Source organism: Dermacentor silvarum, chromosome 2 (assembly GCF_013339745.2).
Source record: "Dermacentor silvarum isolate Dsil-2018 chromosome 2, BIME_Dsil_1.4, whole genome shotgun sequence".
In the NCBI taxonomy this organism is placed as follows: Eukaryota; Metazoa; Arthropoda; class Arachnida; order Ixodida; family Ixodidae; genus Dermacentor; species Dermacentor silvarum.
In genome coordinates, this window is record NC_051155.1 from 232,740,799 (window position 1) to 232,754,389 (window position 13,591).

Consider the following 13,591-nt stretch of genomic DNA (forward strand, 5'->3'; position numbering starts at 1 on the left):
AAACGAAAAAAAAAATCGAAATGACAAGATAGCTAAGAATTTTCAAAATAACAATTTCAGAAGTCCTGCTTTACCAAATGTTTTTCCAGAAGAGCCTTTATTTTATTTATTTATTTACTTAATGTATATATATATATATATATATATATATATATATACATAATATGTGTGTGTGTATAAGAAGCTGCTTCAGACCCACTGCTGTTTCCCACTGGCTATGGTGTCGCGCTGCTGAGCTAGAGCTCACTGGTTCAATCCCGGCAACAGCAGCTGCATTCCGATGTGGGCGGAATGCAAACACGCTCGTGCACTGTGCATTGGGTGCATGTTAGAGAACCTCACATGGTCAAAATAATTCGGAACACCCAATATGCGTGCCTCATAATTAGATCCTTGTTTCGCCATGTAAAACCCATGAAATCAGTTTTTTTTTTTAATTTAGGACGCTCTTTCAGTTTTCCTTCTCCTTATCATCTCAATCAGCCTGGAAAATAGTTTTCCTTCGTTTGAAAACTTCATTATTTTCATTCTGTTTTGGTAACGTCATCATTCATTCTGCCGCATCGCAATAAGTCACAGTACGTCGCATACCGGAAGCACAGAGCTGAAGCAATAATACATGATTTGTCGTAACCTAATGTCCACATATTGTAGTTGTGTATAAAGTAGCGTTTGCATGTGCAACGTTGCGGAATAAGAATAAGCGCACTGAGAAACACGCCGAGTGATACATCTATGACCGAACTACTACCGCACCTTCTGCAGCGTTGCCTGCTTAGTATGGAACGAAACAGAAACGAATTGTTTACTGGCGTTATGAAACATCTTGAAAGAGCTAAGGAGGACTATGCATAGCGCATACACTGCGTATATCGTGTTTTCTGTCTGGCCCTCTGTAGTACTGTTAACATGCTTCACAATGTCGGGGTCGACGACTAATCTGACAAATTCAATCCTGGCCGCGGCGGCCGCATTCTGATGAGTTTGTGTGATGTGTAATGATGTGTAATGCATCGTGTGACGGTGCATTAGGTGCACGTTAAAAAGAACCTCAGGTGGCCAAGATTAATCCTGAGTCCCCCACTACAGCGTGCCTCATAATCAGATCATGGTTTAGACACATAAACCCCCAGAATTAAATTAAAATAAATTGACCTGACGTAATTGCTCAATGTCCACTGCAGTCTTAGTGACGTCTCGTGCTATGGAAAGCACTGTATGTTGTCATACCATTGTCAGGCCAGTACAAGTCGCCTGTTTTCCGAACTACGGCATAAAACGAAACTGCGTCCAATCCATCGTCGACACTATGAAAAGCATTGTGTAAATTCTTTGTCAACTATCGTCCAAATGCTTCATTACTTGCAAGTCTCATTTCACAGCGCAAATATCTGGCTGCATGCGGTGCTTGTAGCTCCGAAGGCTTACTACTTTGGTGATACCTAGAATGACGCGTTCGGGTAGATCTCTCAGTCCACATTGTCGAAGACTGTGACTTAGGAGTGCGCAGGTATCTCGCTTACTCCAGCACCATTGGTTCTAACATAGTGGTAATTACAAGTGGAGACAGATAAAGCATCGTAGCCTTTGCTCAAACTTCGCCACCGTTTACTTCCAGGGCGCAGTTTACTTCTAGCCTGTAGTTGGGAAAACGGATGACTTGTACTGGCTTGCAATAGATTTCACTGACTGCTTGAGTATCAATGAGTTTACTTTCATTATAGACTTCTCCTCCCCTGTAAACGGTGTAGAATGAGCGAATTGGCCACGCGTTGGTGCGTGACTTGCAGTTATTACAAGTATTCCGCACGTCGGAAAATGCATAGCATCGATTTATAGCGCTTGAAATTCGCTGGGTGAAGCAAGCGCCAGGCAAGTAAGCAAATAGTTAAGTAATTAGAGCATAGTAAAAAGTACAGGTATCTGCATAAAGATGTGCTACCAGTACGTGATAGCGCACGTCGGCTGCTAGAAGGCGCGTTAAAAAGCAATTAAAAGAAGCTTTAGGGAACGTGAGCATTATTTAAAGTGTAAGGAGGGAAGAGGGCATGCATGCAAGGAGAGTGTGCAGCCTTATTAAACCAGCAAGCAAGCGTAAAAAAAATACAATGCCACGAACATGTTCAATAAAGAGCAAACGAAGCAAAACACTATCTAATGAATAAAGTCTGCAGGTTCGTATACTGATCATTAGTAATACAATTAATGACGGATCTGTAAGCACAGAAAATAACCTCCAACATTTAAATATCATGGGGCAGTCGAAGCTTATATGGATAAACTTTTATGTATAGTGACTGATTTATTACACCAAAATGTTTCACGAAATGACACTTGGCAGGCGTTTTATTGTTATAGTGCATGAGAGGAGAGAGAGAGGGAGAGAGAAACAGTGCTGCGGTGTGTGGCGACATAAACTTGCGATGGCATGACTGTGGCTAACTTGAAAGGGTGTCCGAAATGGTACTCGTAACATTGTTTCGTAAATGTGGTTTATGCTAGGAAAGTGCGAAATCTGGCGAGATGCAAAATGGTACATTCGAAATTCAAATGCCGGGAGCAAGAGGAGCCTGTTTTATCTCGGTGACGCTGGTTTATCTTGAGCAGGCGCAATCGACTAAGTTAGCAGCGCGGTTTCGTAACGCTTTGAGATTTTTGGCCAGATGGGGTTGCAGATAGACCAGGGTTGCAGATGGAAAAAGTGTACTAAACTTTTGGTCTTAAGTAATGTGGTAAGCCACTATGACGTGTGATGCAGTTTTTAGGGGGCCGCTGTAGATAGCCAGGACTTCAAAGAAGCGCCATCCCATTTTGTTTCTATAAGGTTGACGCGTGAAAGCAAACAGTATAAGCGTAGTCCGTGGTAGTTCAACGTTGGGGTTTAGCTTATGAGGCTTCAGCCTATGGTATGCATATAGTTTATCGTGGTGCCTTTTCAGTAAACTGCATTAGTTTGCGAGCCATACGGTTTAGCGAGCGATGTTTTATAGCGTTCATGTCGTGTTGGAGCGTATCCTGTAGGCTGTGACTTGGGGCGTTTATGATAATCACATGCAAATTTATTCATACTTAGCTTAGCTGACAAGTTATTTTACGTGAACTGAGAACAGTAGTGTAAATAAGACAACGCATTGAAGAATTCAATGACTCGCACTGTTGAGAGGCGCATGACAGTTTGCGGAAGTAGAAATTACTTGTGGTCTTGCAGAAAGTGGTTTAATCAACGGATTAAGCTCAGGGAGACTGAGGATGGACGGCTTTAGAAAAGGTGGTTTTGTGAAACGCAATCGAATGGCTTCAAAAGTCGAGAATTACGATCGGGGGACCCAAAAGTAACGATATTTTTTTTCTTTTTTTAACATGCCCAAAATATAATCACTTTCCAAGTATACTCTCTCAAAAAGGCAATGGAGTTGTCCGACCGATTTATTCATCATTCAAAACTGTCTTCAAACTGTTGCAAACTTATGACTCTTAGTGTTTCCCTCGTTTTTATTTTAATATCTTCCACATCGTTAAAACGTTTACCTTCAGGCTCTCGTTTAAGTATTGGAGATAAGAAGGCTCAAGGTATGCGGGGAGTGGGCGATGAGATAAGGTAGCTTTCACATCCTATTTTGTCAGGAAGTGCTGCACGCTCAATGCTATGTGGTCGGGAGTGCTGTGACACACAAGCCAGAAGCCATACTTCACGGGTCTCAGGTAATGCTTGAGTGCCACATACTGTTGCATTTTCTTCGAACTCCGTTGCGCTGCTACTTGGGCACTTCATCGTGCAAATACTGGCTGACTGGCAAAGATTCGGAACTAGATGAGACACGTGTATGCTTCCTCAAAAATCCGAAAATCACACAGTACATCCTAATGGAATGCGATGAGATTCACCTAGGGAGACATGTAACGTATACCTTGCGGAAGCACTTGGCTTTAATGCGGACAGAAGAATCAACCGGTCAGCAGTCGATATATGCAAGAGACTTTTAGAGTATTGGTGGAAAAAAAGCAAGGGAGAGATTGATACAACCGGATCCATTGCAGGCATTGGTAGTCGTACAAGGTAGAGAAGTTTGGAGGAAGAGAAAAAAAAAGATTAAAGAGATGTATACAAAAATACTAGAATGAAAAGCATGTATAGCATACCTGAGTAACTCAAACAGGCTAGGCGACTATTTGTCATCGCCCCGTTTCAAATGGGATGCCAATAAATCATCATCGTCATCATCGTGACGCCTCGCGCGCTATAACGCCGTTTTAGGGCATGTTCCTGCAGCAGCCAGCAAGCGCTGGCGTGGCGCAGTGGTAGAGTAGCTGCCTCCCGCTCAATGGACCCGAGTGCGATCCCGGAGGGAATTGGGTATTGTTTTTTTTTCTCATTCCTGGCGATAGCTGCGTAGGACACCGGTGGCAGCCGCAGCGCACAACATAGGCAACCGAAACGGCTATTGGATTCTGACAATAACAGCTTAAACGGTAAAGAAATGGTTACTTTCGGGTTCCCCCTCATGTGGCTTCGATTTCCAGGTTGGCATCTTAGATACGATTATTGATATGGATACTTTTCTTCCAGATTGTCCCCGTAGGTCATGACGCAGGGGCCATCTCAATAATGCACCATCTACTAGACACGAAGCTCCACTGGGTGCAGCGAGTGAAACGCCTCGTGCTGCATACGTCTTCATTCTTTCGACCGTACCGGGAGAACGCGAGAAATGCGCTGCAAAATACTCTGCAGCTGGGTAGGCTGTGCGTGTGTCACCCAGAAGAAGGCGTCGACATCGTGGTCGAATGCTTGCAGTCGATACCCGCGAGCCGCCTCAAAGCCGCTGCTCGGCACGCCTACAGATTGGCACCCGTCTTTGTGCCCTCGAAAGTCGGAGGAACAGCGGTGAGAGATTTCTTATCGTAAATGTCGGCGAAATGCTGGTCATAAAAGTTCATGATTGTATACTGAACAAAATGGTACAGATGTCACATTCCTGCCTATAGGGAACTTCGGTCTTACATTTAAAGCGGAGAGTGATATTGTTTTGGTGTTGCTGACTGCATTGCGAGACGATTTTTCGGAGCAACGGAAGCTAAGTGGGTGGGACAGTCGTGTAGTTAGTTTCCATCTGGATACGTTGAACCTCAGATTTTCAGTGATGTAACCTCTCCCTTGCACTAGAGTGAAGCACACGAGTTCTCTGTAGACAGAAGTGCGGACGAGCACTCCTGAGGTGCAGCCAGTGCAAAGACGTGACGCTACAGAAGTATTTCGAGGGACGCACGCTGCACTTATGACTGACCTTGTTTCCTGAGAAAGCCGTCAATGGAACAAGGGTCATGGCAACAAATAATTTAACAAGATTGGGCCCCGCAATGCGTGGCCGTGAATATTCGCCGCTTCTTGACCGACAAAGAACGCGGTTCAAAAGATGAGCATGGATTTGTACGATGCGTTCTTTCTTTCTTTTTTGGTCGTTGTCGGCTTCTGTGATGCTATCAAAGCTACTGCACGTACGCTTTATTTTGCCTGTGGGAACATTTCTTAGAAAATAGTCACCTGAGAATGTAATGCGTACTGCGTGCTACTACATTTCAGTGACTCCTAATAGACCCTTACTAAGGGACTTCTACTACAGTGACTCCTAATTTATTTTAGCTGGTTTTTCTCAATTTATGCCTTTATGGTGCTCAACGTAGCTGTTCTTGATGGACATTCAAGAAACCGTGAATGTACTATTCGAATTCTACAGAAAGCAGCTGGAAGGCGCGGCTTTTTTGGCTAAGCCTATAGTACTCAAGCCGTTCTACAACAACGACGTGCATAAATCAACTGAGCAGCACAATCGATCCGATCAAAATAAATTATAAAATTGTTCCAGGAGCGGTAACTAGTGCATTTAGACGTTTTGACCACAAACCGACTGGTGCAAGCTCGCCCTCTTTCACCGCACGTCTACCTTAATCCCTCAAGGACTGTTGCGCCTTATGTTTTTTATTTGTTTATTTTTTAAATATTTTTTTTACAAATCCTTATCCACATGCTTCTTTCACGTACTGGTTAATTTTTCTGTTCTTGAGAATATAAATGGTGCTCCTATTTTCTGTACGCAGCCTTTAAAACATAGTTTTCTGTTTATTTTCGCACCACGTGTAACGTACGAGCGTGTCAGTATTTCGAGCACTGGGTCTGTTGTATTATTAGGCGAACCATATTAGAATCCTGTTTGAAAAGCACCGCCATATACCTTCACTGCAAATAACTCTTGCAGACATTGCAAATGTAACGCAGGTCACCATGCAGGATGATACTACTTAATTGTTGCCTACGAGAAGAAAGGGAACCGAGGGGCCCTTTCTTTATTTGGTGTTAGTCATTTGGTGTTATTCTTTGTTGGCTCATTATGATAATAATTGTTGCCTGCAGTTTAGGGGAAAAAATTGATGTTTTCCCAATATGTTCCCTGCTTTACACTTTTGTCCAGAAATGGCGAATATATTTACTAAGTTACTTTGAATAACTTTAATATTTGCCAGAATGCGCGCTTCAGGGTTTGTCTAGACTGTACAACAGCGCCACTTACGACAGGTACCAGCAGACACATCACAAGACACGTGCTGACTGCCAACTGACTTTATTTGAAGAAATACCACTGAGTGTATTAGTTGGTAGTCAGCACATGTCCTCTGTCTCTTTTTTTTTTTTTTCTTTTGCTCGTCCATGTTATGTGGTGCGGTCGCAGTAAGGATTGTTGCGAACTTACCCAATTCGCAATCCTATTAAGGTTAGATCTACTTGTTCGTGCACAATCCGGTTTGCTTTTATTGCCGTTCCAGCCTTCGGCTGTTATGAAGATTCAAAATTCGAGCGCCGTAAGGCCCTGGCTAAGAGACAAAGAGTTTCTCCTGGGCAACGTAGCGGACGAAGGTTCCTTCGAATATTCAATGATCCTAAAGAGACTGGGCGACCTAAAATATGTTATTCCGGAAGGATCTTTCCCAAACGTAACAGCTGAAATTCTCAACTTTCTCGCCGAACTTCCCTTGGGAGATCAAATTGAGGTAAGTCACATCCATGGCTCGCTAGAGCCTCATCGGTTGCTTAGCCGCTCTATTATCGCATCTATTGGTTGTCGACTTGTCGAAAGTCGTTGCCTGTATACGACTGGCCCATCATTGCGAGCGCTCTCAGTCTATCTATAAAAAGTTAGTGACGTCATCGGCACCACATGTAATTATACTGGTTCAGTATTTATTTTCATTGTGCTCTTTCGTTATAGCTGGCTTTTGTAGAGTCTATTTATTTATTTGATAATACCTCACAGGCCCCGTAAGAGGCATAGGGTGAGGGGGGGCATAAAGTGCAATTCAATACATTGTATATGAAGATTTTCACAGAGTACAAATTACAGGGCAGTAGAATATTAACAGATAACTACGTGCAAACTATTCGTGCAGGAGTAATATAATACGAATTACAGTCACAATACACAATATAACACAGTCACCATACAATTGCGTCATTATACATTTTGTAGTCAAAAACAAAAAATGTGCGACAGTGGTATGAAAAGACAGACGCCATCAGTTTGAAAAGTACCCTTGCAATAGCTAAATTAAGGATATTATGAGCCGTTAAGAATACTAAGCGCAGTGCGTGGAAAAATGTTTGTTCAACTGAACACAACAAGCGTCATGGTCTCTAAGTGAAGCAATGTTGTCTGGTAAGCTGTTCCAGAGACGGATAGCGCGAGGTAGTGGAGAAGAATTAAATGATTGCGTCGCACCATATAGGCGGGCGTAACTGAGCGCGTTGTGCAATCTTCGCGATGTATAGACTTGATGATTCAAACAGGGTAGTGATAATTCGTCAGAGTGAATGACCTTATGGAACAATGACAGCAATGCAATATTACGGCGGGTACTTAACGTTGGTAATGATAGTTTGCTTTTGATTTGCGTGATACTAGACAGGGCACTATAGTTGCGAGCAATGAAACGGCTTGCCCTATTCTGAATGATTTCTAATGCTTCGATAAGGTATTTAACCTAATGTGACAACTATGAGACTTTAGGAGAGTCTGTCGTGTTGCAATGAGGGGACATTTACAGACAAGAATAAAAGGAGGGGGGGGGGGGGGGGCGTTGCATGTCCACGTCTGATGGTATGCACGAACGGACGTTGAAAGAAGTAATTTATTATAACGTTATCGTCCAAGATCATGATTTTAATTCTCAACAGCAAAGAAATTGCTCTGTGACCGTATAGAAGAGTATAGATATGTAAATAGAGTATAGTCCTATGGTAGTTTACAGCTAGTCAACAGATGGAGCGTTTTCTTTCTGTTTTTTTTTTTTTTTTTTTTTACAAATTCCTTTCCTCATTGAAGAAACGCCGTCGACCGTACTACAAGAAATCGCTTATACATGATTCATAGAATTATAAGTATGGTGCTAGAGCACTCCCTCTGCAGGTTAAAAATTAGAGCAGGTTTGAGCGGCGGATAAAACATGCGTGGATGGATAAAGTATTCGTGGGAGAAATACGTGCGAAAGTCCCTAGACTCCTAAAGCTTGAATTTTGTAGATGAGAAGTGAAACTTTGGCCATCTGTATGCTTATGACTGCTTGTAGATGGGGTATGACTTTCTATATATTAACTTCGTCACTTTCTTCTTTTTTTGCATAAATAACCGAAGGCACCTGTTAGCTATGAAGCTGCAAAGCTCAGTCAAACTTTTTCCGGCACTACACAGATGCGAAAACGACGCAAAAGGGATGTTTAGATGAGTTTCAAGAGCTGTATTCTGTCAGCGACGCTGAGAATTGGTCAATATTTGTGTAAAACCGATAAAAGATAACGCTGTTTTCATCCAATTATTGTTTTCATAGGAGAAGCAGCTGCAATGCTACATATTTGAGGTTTTTAAATAGTTTCACAAGCACCAAAATTGAGGCAATGAGCAATAGAAAACGTTAAATGAAAACGCCTTTCGCCCATAATTTTAAAATACGTTTAGCAGTGCATGCGGTCCTTCGCCACGACGGAAGGGAAGTCGCGCATGCATCCCACTCGTTGCGAAACTTGCCCCTCGGTCACGCGGTTGCTCCTAACATAACTGGGTTCCTGGTCCTAATTAACGAAGTGTCTTCCCATAAAGCCCGAGAGGATGCGGCGTCTGAAATATGCTCAAGATTCGTGAGCCTGGCAGCCATGTGTAATCTGAACGGGTGCGCGGTTAGTTGATAAATGGCTACTGAAAAGCGCGAAATTAAAGTGTCTTTTTTAACAATTTACGAAATCGAGAACGGAGGCCACTGTCTTACTAGTTTTGCGTTCTCAGTAATGGTAACCTTTCCTTTGTGCACATGCGCTTGTATCGCAGTAGCAGATTTTGCAGCAACTTCCGGTCAGCAGAAAACTTACTGGCAGCGCCAGCATTCCAACCAACCATATAGTTACATAAAGTTACATTACACGTACTTCACACATATATCACGCGTATGTAGCACATCTCGGCACTTATCGGAAGTGTACCATAGAAAATGTTACTGCGGTTGTTGCGCTGAGTTTGCGTTAAATCTCAGAAACGGCCTTCCATTCTGTTCAAAGATTACCGAGTTGAGGTCAGTTTCGTTAAACGTGTCAGACGTTGTAGGCCACCGTTAGTAGCGGGCAGACTACGTCCTATTAATCTCATCTTGGTGTCTGATGGTGGTAGGAAACAGTCAGCCATGCTGTTGACTTGCCCGGCGGTTCCGAATACTCAGAAAAAATGCTCGTCACAAGCGATCTTCTTTTTTTTTATCAATGCTCACGTCTAGTATTCTGAGTGCATGCTTTTCTGTAAGCTGTAGATATGAAAATTGCACCAATGCCATCTGAGCTCGATCCCGCCGCTACCTGTCCAAGTGCACAACAAACTTACCTAAAGCATTAACTGTAGCGTTAACACGACAACACAAGAAAGATAATAGAACTAACTTTCCGAATGAACATTGTGCCTTTAAGTATGAACCGACTAGCCTGAGAACAAGTTCCAGTAAAACAAAGATACCACCGTATTTGTCAAGCAATGACGCAGCTATTTCTCATTCACGTGTTATCAGCTTGGGTAAACCACTTGTACACAGTTTTCCGCTCGTACAGAAGGATGCGATTGGGTGGCTTATCCCGAGCAATGCCAATTCTTTGACACTGACGTGAGAGCACTGCATAATCTTCCAATACGCTTTCAATTATTTCACATGTGGATTCAGTCTGTCTTGCAACTATTTGTGCTGCTTTTCCCGAGTTCAAAAAAATATTTTTGCCGCTCATTGATCTTGGGTTTTGTGGGATGCGTCTGAATGCTAACGTAGCAACTATTTTGCGTTTCCTCTTAGGACATAATCGGCGAATACAGAACAGGCTACCGTAACGAAAGTTTCAACGAGGCTGACATGTGGAAGAATATATTGGGAGATATACTCGTTTACTGCCCTATGCAATACTTGGCCGAGATTCTATCTGCTCTCGGAAACAAGGTACGTGCCCTTTTTACACGCGAAATCGATGGTGTTTTACATGTACATAGCCTGTATAAGACGAAAAAAAAACTTTCGAAAACCTTGGTGACGTAATACCTACCGAGGGGCACAGTCCTCACTTTGTAACAACATCGCAACTCAGCTGCCTTCCTTGTGGAACAGCGACAGCCATTTCGGGCAATGACGCACAGCTGCTGTTTATTGAATAGGTAATCGGCTGCTGAATGTGCTCATGTTACCTGCGCTAATGAAAGTCGCCCAATTTATAAAAAAATGTTTCAGAAAATGCCTTGGAAATTCCTTAAGTATAGAAAAAACATGATTTTCTTGGGATTGATTCTACCACAAAGCCACACATTTTAATATGACTCTAAGTACCACTTGGACAACTAATCATCGCAGTTAGGCAAATTTTTTCACCCAATAAGTCAGACGATTGATCAAGACTTGAGCAAGAGTTGAAACCCGTCCATATTTGAAGCCCGCCATAAGCACATTCGTAGCTACTAAATGTTTTACAACACACTCATTTAGATTGTTTAATATGTACACTTTCAGGTGTATACTTTTGTCCTGGAGACAGGGCTAGACTTCAGAGGAGGTGCACGTGCACAGCGTTACGATGACTTGCATTTATTGTTCGGCACTCCTCTCCGGTTCAAGGAAGGTTACTACGAGGCGGACAAGGAGCGTACCATTACATTCCTAATCAATTGGGCTACGTTTGCAAAAACTGGGTTTGTATCCATTTCAATTTCTGTTTTATATTTCTAACTCAAACATATTCATTTGTGTCGCTTAGAAACTGTTTTTTTTTTTTTCAAGATATGTTTTATGGTAGCTATATTTTAGACACGCAACGTTGTTAATTGCACAAATATTATTTACTTTACCGCTATCGTTTTATGTGAAAAGTACTCTTTCTTCTATCTTCATGTCCTCCTAACACTAAAGGAGCTGCTTTGTGGCTTTAGCCAAGTAATTTTGCAAGTTTTTTTCCCCCTCCGCCGAAATGATTTGGAAGTTTGAGGCAACAAATGCGTGAACTTGTCATCACGCACGATCAGGTGTAAGGGGCTTAGAATTGAAAGTGGTGTCTAATAAATCGCACATCGCAAGGCAAAGGTCTGCAGAGGCATGAAAGCGCACTCAGAGACGTCAATGTTGCTACTGCTCAAAATACTAACGTCCGGAATTCATTTCTAGTGTGGTTATTTATTGATTCTGTTATTTTTATTGTTTGTCAGGAAGTGCGCTGTTTTCCTGCCGCATACAAGGCTCCATGGGAAGGGGGGGGGGGGGGGGGGGTCGTTTACTCCGGCAACGTCTGCGTACGGCGCGGCCGCCCCGGGTCCTATCTTGAAAGTGATCTGCGATGAGTACAGAGTCTAGGTAGCCGAGGGCTGATAGCTTCGTGTGCGCTGTGCTCTCACCACTTAATTCGGGTGGAAGCGAGCGGCAACACGATGGTCGATTCACTCGCTGCTGCTGCCGCTCTTCCGCGCGCCAGCGTTTTGACAGCGAGTGTCCGTGCTCGTCCAGTGAGATGCGTTTATGCTTGCCTGTGCGCGAGTGACACCATGCTTGTTAATTTAGTTTGTAAGCGAACGTTTAATAGTTTACACGGTCTATAATATTACTATGCTTACTTCGTACTGCTGTCTGCTAATTTTCTATCGCAATCGATGCTTCGCCTGTCGAGCGATACTGCGTTGTGGTTTTTTTTTTTATTAAAGGCTGTACTTACACGCTATGTAAACTCTCTCAAGACACTTGGAAGGGACTTTCCTATTACTGTGCTTTAATGTGACGGTCAAGCTTGCAGGGACTGGGCCCATTGTTATTAGGCAAGACAAATTAACATGGGGACTACGCAAACACAAAAGGAAGCCGAGGAAAGCATAGGGGAATTTATTTGTCGTTTATATGGTATCACTTCTGCAGCAGTTGGCAAGTGACTATTGGCCACATTTATATCTTAGCTCATAGGTAGAGTCACCTGTGTTTCTAATCAAATGTGTGAGCGAAAAAATAAAACTTGCCTTTCTTTTGTCGTCTGATTTTCTAAAATATTTTTTTTTCAATACGTAGGAAATTACCCGATATAGTTTCCGGTCAACAAGCCTGGCCCGTCTTCAACGCCAAGGATCCCAAAACAGTACTCGTCAAATTTGGAGGACAAAGTGAAATCGTCAAAACGGTTCGAGCCGAACAATGTGAATTTTTGAGAAGATATATCCTTCCAAAGCGAAGGAGCTAATTACTGGCCAACCTTTGTGTCATAAAGAGGGTGCGGCCAATTTGGCACACGAGATTTCACAGAAACGTGTAAAAGTTTATGCCGCACTGATTGCGAAACATTTGTAATCCGAGCGGTGCTACATATTGAACATCAGAAAATTTGTATTAAATTTGATATTGCATCTCGTTCGTCTTACTTGCCTTATAATTATCCAATGCATTACAGATGGCTTTCAAACATTCCTGGACATTTCAATACTTGTATAAGGGCTGGACACGTTTTATTGCAATAAAATGCATGTAGTCCGACTTTCCGCCAACGAAGATATTCGCCGTCGCCGTTGCTGTCGTTGTGATGTTCCGTATAATGCCCAAGTGCTGTAAGACCGCACCTCGCGGGCCGTATGCTGCGAGTGCGAGCGAAAACATGCGGTGGTGAGCCGAGAAGTATGGTGGCGTGATGTGCACCGTGTCCTGAGTGCCCAATGCTGGAGGTCACGTGATCGAGTGCGTTAGGAGAAGTGAGCACACATCTCCTAGTCTAGCCTAGCCATGTCTGCGCATGGCTGCCCGCACGGCTGAGCACATACGTGGGCCGCGGGCCAATTCTTGGAGGTAATCAGCGCCGGGTGCTAAGACTAAGGGCGAGCCCAGGTAACTGTTGGCTTCATGCGCACTGTCTTCCCGCCCGCATAGTGTTAGATGTCGCAAAGTTAAGTTTCAGAGACGCGGTGAAGAGTCAGCACGAACCGTTCGCTCCCTAATACATACGCTATTCACGTCAGCGTTGTGACAGCGAGTGCTCGTGGTAATCGAGTGAGATCTGTTCATGTTTGCC

General features: G+C 43.2%; 1 protein-coding gene across 1 annotated transcript in view; it reads left to right on the plus strand.

Moving 5' to 3' along the window:
* LOC119442870 (V-set and immunoglobulin domain-containing protein 10-like) overlaps positions 1–13,591 on the plus strand; it is a 413,510-nt gene that overhangs the window by 9,746 nt on the left and 390,173 nt on the right. The gene's annotated exons all lie outside the window — the stretch shown is intronic.